Here is a 13,913-nt window from a genome sequence, read left to right on the forward strand (position 1 = left end):
GAAAGATCAGAGAAGCAGAGAGAACCACAATCCCTTCCTATCTCTTCTGTTCCTCTGTCCAAAAAGGCCAAGATCCTGTCTCGGCCCCGCCTTATCACTTCCTGTCTCCTCTCTGTACAGACCTCCAGACCTCTATGGTTAACTAGTGGCTAGCTCCACCCTTTGACTTCAAACAAGCTTTATTTGTCAGAACACAAAATACCACACAACAGACAAGCGCTTTAGAGTGATTAGCTCCTCTGGAAGGCAGCCCCCTAAAGGGGGCTTCATAAATCAATAGTATTGTTCAAAACTGGCCCAAGTCCAATAACATTAATGACACATTTCAAACCCGCACACAAAATCCAATGGCTCACACTTTGGTTGAACTTGGAAGGGACGTAGGCTCATGCAGTTTCATAAGTAGCATTTTAAAATGGACATTGAACTATTCAGTGAGAGATGCTAGTATTTAAGCTGAGCCAGTGGTTCTTTAGCTATTTGGGTTTTTGTCCATTTTATAAAATCTAAGTATTTTTACTTTCCTGGCATTTGGTCCCAGAGAACTAGATGGGAAATCAGATGTAAACTCATCCCTGGAATATACAACTTATTTATTTCCTTGTGTCTCTTGTTTTTGTTTCTTGGTTCTTTAATCAGCTAAGAGAGAAGAAAGCCAGAAGCTACACTGAATGTTTTCTAAAAGCCCCTTAAGCAAGGTGCGTGTTTGAAAAACTTCTAATGTGTGATCTAGGATTCTCTGATAAGCGGGAGTGCTGTCTTTGCTAAGAACAAATTCAGAACGAAGACTACAAATAAGTGGTTTGTTCTAAGAGACCATATTCTAGTATCACCGCTGTGAAATTTCTCACACGAGGCGTGCCATTTCTCGTCTTACCCGCTGGCCCCGACTTAGTGATGATACACGCTTGGAACTGTGCCCATTGAGTGTGCTACAACACAAAGATGCACAATCCTTCCTTCGGGTACACTTGTCATGGTCTGAAAGCAGCACAAGAAAGGTCCTGAAATTGAAGTGGGGTCTGAATGTGTTTGTTCCCATGAATCCCGGGTGATGGACATGACAGTAGCGAGCTTTGTGACTTCTTTGGGGTTGGTTTGCTTAGATTACAATCAGGTTTTAAGGTGACTATGGGGGCAAGTACGCACTGTCAGGAAAATGGGAAGTGGCTTTGCTACTCAAATAAAATTAAATTCTAGGAAATAAAATCCTTAAAGGGACTGATTGTAGAGAAGAGGAGAGACAATACCTTATCATTAAAAATCAATCAGATATTTACTAAGTGCCTCTCCAAGGGTTCCTTACATTTCAGTCATTGGCAGTTCTTGGATTACACAATACTTTCTCATGCATTATCTTATTTGATCTTCCCAACAGGCAGAAGGCCAGAGAGGGATCTAAAGATGAGGAAATTGCATCTCAGACTTAAGTGCTCCTCAAGACCTCCACCGAGCCAGAGTTGGGTGTGCGAGCACGGGCGGGCTGGTGGGTGTCTCCAAACACTCTGTCCTCTGTCCCTCTGACCTCCACCAAGGACTGTGACATATTGTCTGCGTGAAGGAGTCCAAAGGAGTAAGATTACGATCCTGACTCTCAGGGAGTGTATGGTCAGTTGGGAAAGTAAAAGTTTGCCAGTGAACCAAACAAAAGACTTTTAGTTGTTAATCTGGAGGTGGTAAGCACAACAGTTGGGTTATTATTTTAATTGGAAAGCAAGGTGCTATCAGTTCTACCCAGTGCCCTGAAAATGAATACAAATCAAATGGATTTTCTAGCATTTTCCAGCCAGGCCATCAGTGTCTTTGGGAGAAGCTCCTCACCAAGAGGAAAGCCAGTGGGCACAGTCTTGTCCAGGCTCATAGGGCAGGTGGATATTTGGGGTCCTGGAGTTCTTATTCCCTCTGTTGTGTTTGTGCTAAGGACTCGGAACCTGTGGGAGGTCATTCTGGCCACTGTTTGGCCCTTTAAACCATTAGAGAGGGCCTAGTTTTAGGGCGAGGGCTATCTGCAGGGGCGTCCCATCTCTTGACCTTGCAACGTGATGGTGTCATCCATAAATATTGTAGGCCACATCCACGGCTATCTTGGTTTCACACGGCCTACAGAACACAGGTTGGACACGATTGAAGCAGAAAATGGACTTGTCTGAATTTAAAGGGACTGTGGACGTGAAGGGGCTGCAGAAACTGGTCATTTCCGTTTTCCAATGTCCCAGTGCTCAGACCTAACATTTTCCAAGGTCGTATTTGTCTCAGAAGCAAAATTCCAAGTATCCGTTCTTTGTCTTTTCAGCAGAGCCGGTCTGTACCAAGACAGCTGTGGTCCAGTCACTGTGTGTCCCTGCCTTTATCTGTGTCACTGAGAGGCACTCTGCCTGGGAGGCCCCCTGGGGACTACCAAAGCTTCCGCGAGCAGCTGGCCATTGTGTTTTTACAGAAAGTGCCAGTGCCTAGCCAGGTTCAGCAGCCTCATAGACAATTCCAAGTAATTGTCTTCCAGATGCTCATTTGTAAAGTGGCCTTGGACCAGCATAGGGGTTATGCCGCAAGACTCTGCCTGCTGTCAGGGAGGCCTTAAACAGCATCTGTGGGCTGTTAGGCACCATGCTGAGCACCCAGGACAACAGGAAACCCTTTGGAGGTACCATCAGTTACCTCCACCTCTTCACACTGAGCACCAAGTGCCCACGTGAGTGCAAGCCTATGGGCGATCCAGCCCGAGCGTCCGGTCATGCCCACCACACCATTCACATCCTCAAAGTTTCACCCTTTGGGGACAGAAATGGATTCGTGCTGAGTCAGCCCAGCTTCCCTTCCCTCCTGTGGTTGTGAGCACAGCCCCTGGGAGCGGTTCTCTCACACACTAGCTGTGCAGCCTTGGAAAGTTATCAGAGAATTCTTGGTACCTTCCATCCCTGATATGTGGCACCATGATAATCATAACAGCATCCTCTAAAAAGTTCCCGGATGTGATTGTCCCGGTGGAGAGCTGAGAAGACGGCCGAGATGTGTTCCGGGCTGTTTAAGTGTTTGTTCTTTTCAGTCGCTCATCCGCTGCCCCCTGAGAGTCTGCTCTGGAGACTGCACACGTGAGACAATGCCATAGGTGCCCTCAGCGGGTGTACGGTTTATGTGACACATTACTACATAACTTGTTTGCCCAACAGGTGGGAAGAACCCAGCACGAAGTGCGGAACATACGCCCGCCTTGGGGAAAGACGCGAGGATATGGAAAATTTCAATCAAATGATGCCGTGGAACAGCGTCGGCACACAGTGAGTGCCCAGTGCCACAGAGGCATTTTCTGCTTTAATTGTTAGGCTGGCAGAGTGAATGCTGAGACCGCGCGTGTGGCCGGAGGTTGAGGGCGAGGAGGTGGAGGTGCTCCTGGGGAAGTCTTCCAAGAGGCAGTATCCTTGAGCTCGGCTCTGCTCAGTGAGTAGGCGTTCGCCAGTGAGAGAAGAGGGCTAAGAGTGTTCCAGGCAGAAGGAACATTGTGTGCAGAGTTAGGGAGGCGTGAAACAGCACAATACACTCGGGGAACTCCAAGCAGGCAAGGAACGAGTGGCGCCCCATCCTCACTGAGACATGCAGCGTGCGTTTGTTAAATGAGTATTAGAAGTTAGAGGCTGGGAAATGAAACATTGCTTGATCATTCTGGCCTGTAGCATTAACCAAACAACCATTGGGGTTGAAGCAGCTTTTAATTTTTCTATTGTTCCGTGTGGTTCTTGCCCAGTGCAGTCTCAGTACTGTGTCAATTCCCCTTTTTTCTTTCTTTCCTTTTTTTTTAAAAAAAAATTAAAGTAGGGTTTCATGTAGCCCAAGCTGGTCTCAAATTTCCTATGTAACCAAAGATAACCTTGACTTCTCGTCTTCCTGTCTCTACATTCCAAGTGCTGAGATTCCAGGCATGTGCTAGCCATGCCCAGTTTTATTTGGTGATGGCGTTCCAAATTTGGGCTTGCTAGGCAAACATTCTATCCACTGTATCCACTGAGCCCTATCCCCAGCCCCTTCTTATCTCCTGTTATGAGTAAGCTAGTTTTCTCCCTTCCCCACTCCCCGGAGTGATAGAGATGAGCTGCCGTGAAGCTACTGGCATCCCAGAGTGGGTACTAACGCCTTTGTGGGTAATGCATTTCTTTAGATAAAAGGTCAGCAAAACCTGGTCTCGGGGCCAGACCTACCTGGGGCTGGGTGACCCAGGATACCACCGGTTGGGACATTTCACCCCCGCTGTATGCAATCACTCATCCTCCCACGGGTTGGCCGACGCTCAGCCAGCAGTGGGCAGGTTCAAGAGAGAAAGTGGAAGTACACACTTGAGGCTCAGCTTGGATTCAGCACAGTTACTTCTGTTCCTTTCTGGTAGCCAGAGAGAGAGAGAGGCAAGAGGCCAGCGTGGACTGGAAGGGTCTGGAAATGGACTCCGGTTCTTGATTAGAGCCGGCCGCTTAGTGACACAGCAAACAGCAGGGGGACCGGAGGGACAGACCCAGGGCCGTGTTTGAAATCACAAGCAATCGTAATCCAAAGCAGCATGCATTCCAAGCACGGATTTTTTTTTTAAAAAATGTCATCTCTGTGGTCTCAAGTGGAAAGATGTATTCATCATACATGTCTGCTCAGCCCCACCCACAGCTATGAATCATCGGTGTCTTCTACTGAGGCGACCATTATCCTCTAGTACATGACGGATACAGAGGAGGAGTAAGAGGAGGCTTGTCGGATGAGACCCAGACCCCCATTCAAGTACCACCTGATGAATTTCACCGGGGAACCAGGCTTGATTTTAACCCATTAAAGGTATAAAGCAAATCATTATCACAGACGCCCCCGGTGATGGACACTGAACAGCTGTGGGGGCTAATGTCTAAGCAGACCTACACTGGATGTTCTTGCCGTCATTCTATGCCTCACTACTGTTACAGGTGCTGTTGGAATTGACACTGTTGCTGCTACATATAGATGGGACTGAAGTGACAGCCATCATTAACCATTTGATGGCTTTCCCAACTCCATTTAGGTCTCTCTCTCTCTTCCCCTTCCTCTTCCCCCCCCCCTCCGTGGTATATGTACATGTTTGTAGGGAACATGGACATGTGTGAGGAGCTCAGAGGTAGACATTGAATGTCTTCCGCAATTACTCCCCCCTCCTGTTCCTCCCGTTACTTTTTGAGACAAGGTGTCTCTGAATCTGGAACTCACCGGTTTGGCTAGATGGACAGGCAAGTGAGCTCCAGGAAGCCTCCTGTGTCTGCCGCCCCACCACTGGGATTAGGGATACATGCCATCATGCCTGACTTTAACAGGGTACTGGGCATCCAATCCCAGGTCCTGATGCTCACACAGCAGGCTATCTTACCAGCTGAGCTACCTTCCTAACCCCCTTTCCTCCTCGGATCACCATGTAGCCCTGGTTAGCTTCAAACTCGTGGAGTCCCCCACTGCAGCCTCCCAGGTGTTAGGATTATAGGCAGGAGCTGCTGTGTGGTTTCTTTTAAAGCTTATTGCCAGAAAAATTTTAACTGTTAGCAAATTTGTCTCAATAAGTAATGTGTAATATATAAGTAACAATAAGGATGTCGAAAACCTCCCATAGCCGTCCTTTCCCTGGGATCAGGGCATGTCAGAAGACAGAACTCACAGGTAGCATCTGTTTCTTAAGAATGTTCTGAAAAGTAAAAAAACAAAAACAAAACTTCCAGACAATTCAGACAGAAACCACATGGCTTCGGTCTGAAAATATTCTTTCTGTTCCGAAGCCGCTCGGGGTCCTTGGGCATCTGCAGGATCCCGACGCCTTGACACCAACTTCCATGGAGTTGTTGCCATCAGCCTTCTGTAGGAGCAGCGTCCGTGGGTGGAAGGAACATGCCAGATCTCAGAGAACTATTCGATGCCTGTTGACTCAGGCAGCAGGACCAGCTGTGAGTTGGAACGTATTTTTACGTAGCTACAGTGGAAAGGAACAGGGCTGTTGATGTTAGTGCCAAGGTGGGGACAGAACCTGCTGGGATATTTGTGGATGATTTGGTTTGAGGGGGGGCGGACAGGAAGATCGGTTGTCTTGGGAGGTACAGCTGAAGACTCTAAACTCAGAATTTAACTCTGGACGAACTGGCACATGTGCCTGTAATCCCAGCACTTGGCAGGTGGAGGAAGGAGGGTCAGGAGTTCAAGGCCAGCCTGCCTAGGTGAGACACAGTCACAAACAAACAAAACCGTTTATTTGGGCAAGTCACATAAAGATGGAATGATAAACCTACCAGGTAGTGCTTTCAAGATTAGACCCCAACAAATATTTATTTCTTTCATGTTTGTGTATCTCCACCTTAGGAATGTTTAAAAAAAAAAAATCCTGCCAGCCAGCTGCCCCTGGAAAGACTTCAAGTAGGATAAGCTTCCTGTTCAGGGGGAGGGAGCAGGGGCTGTCACCTCTGCCGCCCCTCCCCTCCTCCCAGCTCTCCTTCCTGCCTTTGGAGGAAGCCTGTGTGTTCTCTCAGACCTACCTTGGCATTCCTTGATGTCTTAGAGAAGCAGATGACCCTGGCTGAGCGAGACAGTCAGCAGAACAGCAGCTCTTGATGCTGCCTTTGGAAATTTCCATTCTTTGCTTGCGGCTCTGAAAAAAAAAAAAAAAATCTAAAGAGCCCAGTAGCTGGGAAATTTCCACAATGGAAAATTTTAACATATTCTTTAGCTCTAAACTATGCAGGTTTATAGACATTATTTTCCCCCTTCTGGTGATTTCCTTCTTTAACGACAATTTATGAACATGGTACCACTAGAGCTGCAGGAACAGGAGGGCACGATGACCCAGGGGGTGGGCGTAGCTCGCTTAACAGGAGGCTGTGCTGTATAAATGTGTGACCACTCAGCACACAGGAGCACAGAGATCACCAAGAGGCATACTGGGTGGGAACTCATCCAGAGCAGAGCTAGCCTGCCCAGGAGCACTGCAGGGAGATCTATGTTAGAACCTTGAAGTGCAAAGTGCACCATACAACTTGGGAACCCGACAAGGTGAGTCACCTTGCCAGCCGAAGCAACCTCCAGCAGATAGATCCTGAACCTCGATCTGAGCTGTAGGCTCTGATGCAGTAGGTTGAGGGTGGGACCTGGCCTGCACTGCCAACTGAGGATGCTCTCCAGGTGATGCTGATGCTGCCCTTCTGAGGCCCACAGTGTGCTGTATAGAGATACCTTTGTCAGCATGCAGCCGGTGCCCTGGTGGCTGAACAGTGCCAGAGGGTAGCTGGAGGTGAGCTCAGGTTACACAGCGGAGGTCTCAGAACAGAACTGCAAAGTCCTCTGGAGAGATGTTTCACCTCAGTCTGGATCGAGGGGCTCTATTAGAATGTAGGGGTGCGCGGAGTTGCCAGAAGCCTTGGCTTGGAGAATTCTAGAAATCAGGACCTTTCCAGAGAAACCCATGTTCAGCTGGTGATGATTCCTAAGCTGGGCCTATTTCGTGCATGTTGCTGCAGCATTGAGGAATGTGGGTGAATGGCTGATGAGCCAGTCCCCAACTCCTAGGGAAGACTCTTACCCAGGGTCCTGTTAGGAGAGGCTTCCAGAGAGGCCTTGCTGCTGCTCTTGTTCACTATTACTGAAATAAAAGTTCAAAGGGAATCGGAGATTTTCTTAGCAGCTATCTCACCTGTGAGGGGGGAGAGGGAAGGGGGCACCATTAATCTAGGGTGCTCCTGCCTTGTGATCTCGAGGTCTGCTCTGTACATGTTTTTTGTTTGTTTGTTTGTTTGTTTTTTAAGGCAGCACTTGTCCTAGCTTTCACCTCCCATGGAGTTGGGGTTGGGGCAGTTTATTGGTTCTGACTTCAGACTTTTGCAATGAAAGTTCCTCAGAGAACCGTGTGGAAGGGAAGGCGGAGGTCCCAGACGACATCATGCAAATGTGACTGAAGTCAGAGGGTAGCAACCGCGAGACGGATCTGGTGACACGAATCATCACGTGTCTGTCCTACCATGCTAGCTCCCACTGAGTGTTGTGAAATCCTCCGAGTCTTTCTGGATGGCGTAGGGATTTGAACATCCGCGGATTGGTTGATGACTCTTCCTTGGGATGCTTTCACCCTGAAGCAAAGTGTGACTCAGCATTGAAAGGGCCTCCTGATGGCTTCGGTAGAGGAGACCAGATTGGTTTCCTTCGCAGGAGGCTTGATGAATCACTATTCACCTTAGAGACCTCTTAGGACCTGCAGTCCTAAGACGTGTGCTTGGTCCTTTTGTCATCCCCTTCTGTATTGAGGGGAGTGGTTTTGTTTCCTGCTTAGGTGAGACTCACATCAAAACGTTCACCAGTTTAAAGGCAGCAGCACAGAGGCCTTTAGCATCTTTGTGACATTGCACAACTTCCCCTTGTAGCCAGTTCCCAGACATTTTTATCACCCCCAAAGGGAAGCCTCATATCCATTAAGCAGCTTCGGCCTGGTGCTCGCTCCCTCCTTCTGGAACCTGGCCACCACCCGTTTCCTTTCTGTCTCCATGGTTCCCAGGGATGGATCGTTCACATACATGAATCCCAGCCATAGGTGGCCCTTCATTAAATCGCATTTCCTTCAGAATGAACATTGTGGGTATAAGGAAATGCGACGTTCTCGAGTGTTTATCACATGAGGCATGAAACCATCACGAACAAGTAGACACCATATTATTATACAGATGAGAAAATGGAGATTCAGAGACTTGCCTGAGGCCCATTCCTTTTGGCCAAGCCGCAAAGAGGCTTCTCTGGCCAGGCCCGCTTTCACTAGCGCTTTTCCCAGTTGCTGTAGCTACAGCTCAGCTCCATCTCCTTGCAGACAGATGGGTAGATACTGCATCTCAAGTTTAACAACTTCACAGAGCCTTCCCTCGAATTCTGAATGCAGTGTTAGTTGCTTACAGCTGCTTTCTCTCTAGCCGTGCAGCAAGTCCAGGCAAACTCTTTTGAAGAGCTCATTAAAACTGCTAAAATAAAGTCTTAGAAGCAGGTGCATTCATTAGCAGAAAACGCAGACGATTATGTTAATATCGCATTCAGGTGACAAATTTAAAGGCATCAAAATCACGAAGGATAAAAGACTTTTTCAAGGCTAGAGCTACCTTCTTCCTCTGTGGGGCTCTTTGCTTGGAGAAGCATGTGGCTGACGACAGCTGTCCAAAGTGGGGAACCCTCGGTGTTGGTTCACAGAAAGAAGGCTGTCCTGGGATACCATGTTCCTTTTTAGGGTTTCTTGGGTCTTTGGTTATGAAGAGAAAGATGAAGAGTTGCCCACAACCTTCCTGCTGGATCTAGCACTCCATCGATAACTTCCTGTCCACTGGTCTCCAAGAAGAGAGGATGCTAAAGGAGCTGGTTCAGATGTGTCAACAGGCTGGGGAGGTCGCACAGTAGCATGGCTGCGTACCCAGACCCTGGCTCCCCGACTCAAAGAGTAGGTTGTTGTAGGCAATGATTTTTAGTTTGGACCAAACATTATTTTTACTTTGCTCTTTTTTTTTTTCATTCAGAAAACAGTGATCTTGAAATAAGACTTCAAAGTTTTTATTTTGAGGTATACATATTTTTGTATTTCCCACATTTTCTCTAATGGATTTTCAGTTTTGAAATAAAAATATTATTTATTAGCTTATAGTTTTTTAAGTATTTTAAAATGACAAAGGAATACCTTGCTTTTCTATCATCAATTGAATGTCCCTAGAAAATTGGGATGATATTTAATTGCCTGGAATATGAAATCTGGACAAGAAATGCTCCCAATTCTGGCCCTTTCCCCAGCTCTAGGGTATTTGTGGTCATGTTGGTTTTTCCTTTGGAAAAGGAGAGACAAATATGTCTAGGTATCAAGTTGATTGATAAAAAAATAATTGGGCAATAGATTATTGTATTTTATCAGGCAAGGGAGCATACACTGAAGGGATGCACCTGCCACTTAGAAAGGGGACAAAACTAGGAGGCTTTTATAGGACACGTGTACTTGGTATTTAAATTTTAAGTTATACACTCACTGTTGGAAGAAAACCTTTGACTAGCTACTTCCCCCCCCAAAAAAAAGTGCTTAAAATGACTATTTTTTGATTGTAGAGCATAAATACCGAAGCTGCAACACACTCACAGGGCATGTTTATTGGTCATGTATGTGTGTGTAGTATGTGTGTGTGTGAGCCTGCACTGTGCACACCCACACATACAGATAGGAAGCGGATCAACGTAACAAGCTGAGAGACTTTTGTGTCTATGGTAACCCTGCCTTTGCCTCCGTTCCTCCTCAGGTCTCCCTTTTTCCTTCCCCTGCACACTTCTGTTCCTCTCTCTCTTCACCTCCCTCAGGGTGGGTGGGTGAACACATACGTAGATTGGGTATAGTAGTCTCCCTCATACACAGGATATACTCGGATAGTCAGGAGATGCCTGAAACCATAGAACCAAGGCCCGTATTTAACTCCTTTTCCATCATAACCAAGCACTTACTGAATGTGATAACCATAACTTTCGCAGTTTGGAATTGATAGTAAAGCTAGCACACACAGGCTTCCTATTTGTTTTCTACCCTTTTACAGATAGATTTGTTCTTCCTGTATGTCTCCAAAACCTCCGCATCTACTTCTTCCTTTCCTTAGCAAGCTAACAGAGTTCACCTTTTCACTTAAAGGACATTCTTTATGATTTCTTTGTTGTCTGCACCATTGTGCCTTCAAGCCATTAGTAAGTCAACTAAGGTTACTTCGAGGAATCCCTTTGACCTCATGGCAGTTAACATGCTAGCCAAGGTGGCTGCTAAGTGGCTCACGTGCCACTTACAATGTGGGTACCCTGGGCAAGGGGATAATACCTATCTCAGGAGGGCATGGCCTGAGCTTGCGTCACGCTTCTCAGAATGGTACGCGATTTCAAACTTACAACTTTTTCATTTCTGAACTGTCCGTTTCCTATTTTAAGACCAAGGATTATGTGAGTAGCTGCAACCTAAGGTAAAAGAAAAACAGTTGTCTACCTGCAGGCATCCACGCATTCTTCCGGTTAGGAATGCTCTCCCGGAATCCCCGCTGCCAGCTGCCAGCTGCCACCCTGAGTGTTATTCTCTGGGACCTCGCTGTTGCAGCTCCTTCTCTGCTGGACAGCTCCACATCCGCACCAGTGCTTGTCCGCCCACCTCTCCCCCTCTGTTTAGCTCTTAGAGCTGGTGCTCTCACAGAGAGAGGCCTCTGATTCCACACCAAGTGAGGATGGCGGCCAGTAGAGACTGTCACCCTTCCAGGATGATGGATCGTAAGAAGGACGAGCAGAATTCAGAGCACAGACTCTGAAGATGAAGATGAGAGGTCCACTCAAGTCGCAGCATCCAAAGATGAAAACGAGAGGTCCATCCACTCAAGTCCTTTTTCATGGGCGTGCGCCCTTCAGAGCCATACCTGGAAGTCATGCGGCCTGACTCTGAGACTTTTCCCATGGCAAAAACTCATCCTATTTCTTACCCTCACTTTATTTAGGTGGACCACTAGAGCACACATGGCGTTATAAATACAGTGAGAAAAGGAGGAGGAGGAAGAGGAAGAGGATCCTGCTACTACATAGTCTCAAGGAAGTATACCCCTTAGGGTCCCTGGGGGAGAGCAGGGACGCTGAGTCATATGGCTAAAGGATACTTAGATTTGATTGGTTCAAGTTGCCTACTTACCACACCATGTGGGCAAAACAGTGAGATGTTCCCAGAAGCCTGAGTGGCTGAGCATCATCCGGATGTCTTCTTGGTTCATCCTTTTACCCACTAACACACCTTGCAACACAAGAAATTATGAGATTATTTCACACAGGGACCCTGCCTTGAATGACAGTCCAGAGCCCTGAGTCCCCAAGTTTCTAAATACTCTGTATTGTGCGCCTCCTTTTAGAAGGCTGTGGAAAGTGCAGCAGTGTTTTGAACCAACTAGTGACGTCAACACCAGGAATGTGGCTAGCAGAGGAGAAGCTCCGCAGAGGTCAAGGGCCACGAGAAAGCAGCCAGCTAGCCCGTCCTTTCCCTGTGAATACATGCGAGATTCCTGTCAGATGACTCACGGCAGTGGAAGTGGCGATGAGTTTTTGAGAAGCAAATTTGGGCGATGAGTTAGGAGAGGCAAGAAGCTTGAACTGAGATGTTGGCTAAATAAGTAGAATTGAGAGGATTTTTAGATGATTGTTATTTAATGACTTGTAAAGACATTCATATGCTGAATTTCACAGAGAGAATGCGAAACTATGTTGTATTCCATCACCTAAAGATAACTTTTTTTTTTTTGTGAATGCTAGGAGAACATTGTAGAAATTCAGATGTAGAAATAAAAGCTTATTGATTTGGTTTTTTTTTTTTTTTTTTTTTTTTTTTGGTTTTTCGAGACAGTGTTTCTCTGTAGCTTTGGAGCCTGTCCTGGAACTCGCTCTGTAGACCAGGCTGGTCTCAAACTCACAGAGATCCGCCTGCCTCTGCCTCCCGAGTGCTGGGATTAAAGGCGTGCACCACCATCGCCCGGCTTGATTTGGTTTTTTATTGTGTGGGTGTACATGTGAGAATGTGGTGTGTGTGTGTGTGTGCGCGCGCGCGCGTGTGCGCGTGCGCGCGCAGGACACAATGTGACAATGCTAAAGTTTCTGTCCCACCCAGTTCTGCAGCCATTCAGTCCCAAGGAAACACATAGAGGCTTATACTAGTTATAAACTATTTGGCCTATTAGCTCAGGCTTATTATTAACTAGCTCTTACAACTTAAAGTAGCTCACAATTTTTGTCTATGTTTATCCATGTTGTCTTGGTACCTTTTATATCAGTAAGCCATTCCAATCTTGCTTTATCTGAGTCTGGCTGGTGACTGACTCTCTGCCTTTCCTCTTCCCAGAATCCTCCTATTCTGGTCACCCCACCTATACTTCCTGCCTGGCTACTGGTCAATCAGCATTTTATTAAACCAATATGAGTGACAAATCTTCACAGTGTACAAGAGCATTATCCCTCAGCAGGTCAGAGTTCCGTCTTTGGGAGCCAGTTCCCTCCTTCTACCTTGTTGGTTTGAGGGACTGAACTGAGGCCTTCAGGCTTGTGCAGCAAGCACTTTGACTCGCTAAATCACTTTATCAGCCCATTTATTTACTAATTTGTTTGTTTGTTTGTTGACACAGGGTCTTGCTAAATAGCCAGAGCTAGCCTAAAATTCACTAAGTAGTCAGGTTGGCCTTGAATATGAAATTCACGTTCAAACCTTCTAAGTGCTAGGGTAGTTTAGCTGTAATGTTTGGCTTTATAAGTCCAACAAGGAAACCCAAACTCTTAATTTTAATTTTTAAAAAGCCCACCTGAAAGCTATGATAGGAAGGCAATTAATTAGAATTCTCAGTTGATAAGCAATTATAACACTGACTTGGATAAGCCTTGAGAATATTTGAATTTTCTTCTGTATACACATATTCTAATCCTCAGTTCAGCCCCTCTGTTCTGAACCGTATTGCAGTAAAGGATGTATATTTTTTAATGTCTTCAGTTTAGAAATAAACTCTGGACGATATTAAATAATGCAAGCTGCTGTCTAGATTGTGTATATGAGTTGAACCACTCTGGTTACTTGGGCATTCCTTTTGACTGGTCAGTGCCTCGCTGTATGAGTTATTAAACACCCCAGACATTATCCCTAGAATAGGAAATAGAAGAAAATCCGAAAGGAGGCAACAATGATGTCACACTAACAAATTACAACACTTTTGTGTGTGTGAAGGTTTGTATTGTGTGTGGGTGAATGTGAGGGGTAAGTCAGAGGTTTTCCTTGGGTGTCTTCCTCAGTTCCTCTCTGCTTTAACTTTTGGAACATACTCTCTCACTGAACCTGGAACTCCCCGATCCAGTTACACAGGCTGGCCTGAATCCTCAGGGGACCTCCT

The 13,913-nt window shown here is 46.5% G+C and overlaps 1 protein-coding gene across 8 annotated transcripts in view; it reads left to right on the forward strand.

The window, feature by feature from the left end:
• Positions 1–13,913, forward strand: part of LOC142838364 (uncharacterized) — a 169,731-nt gene that overhangs the window by 61,852 nt on the left and 93,966 nt on the right. For 5 of the 8 annotated variants that reach the window (XR_012908540.1, XR_012908541.1, XR_012908542.1 and 2 more), the window contains exon 3: positions 3,168–3,275. The gene's annotated coding sequence lies outside the window, so the exon portion shown is untranslated. Of the gene's footprint in view, positions 1–3,167; positions 3,276–4,632; positions 4,810–4,934; positions 5,072–11,008; positions 11,331–11,369; positions 12,349–13,913 lie in introns of those variants that run through there. The other 3 variants (XR_012908545.1, XR_012908544.1, XR_012908543.1) reach the window with 3 other exon arrangements.

This window comes from Microtus pennsylvanicus, chromosome 19 (assembly GCF_037038515.1).
Source record: "Microtus pennsylvanicus isolate mMicPen1 chromosome 19, mMicPen1.hap1, whole genome shotgun sequence".
NCBI classification, from domain to species: Eukaryota; Metazoa; Chordata; class Mammalia; order Rodentia; family Cricetidae; genus Microtus; species Microtus pennsylvanicus.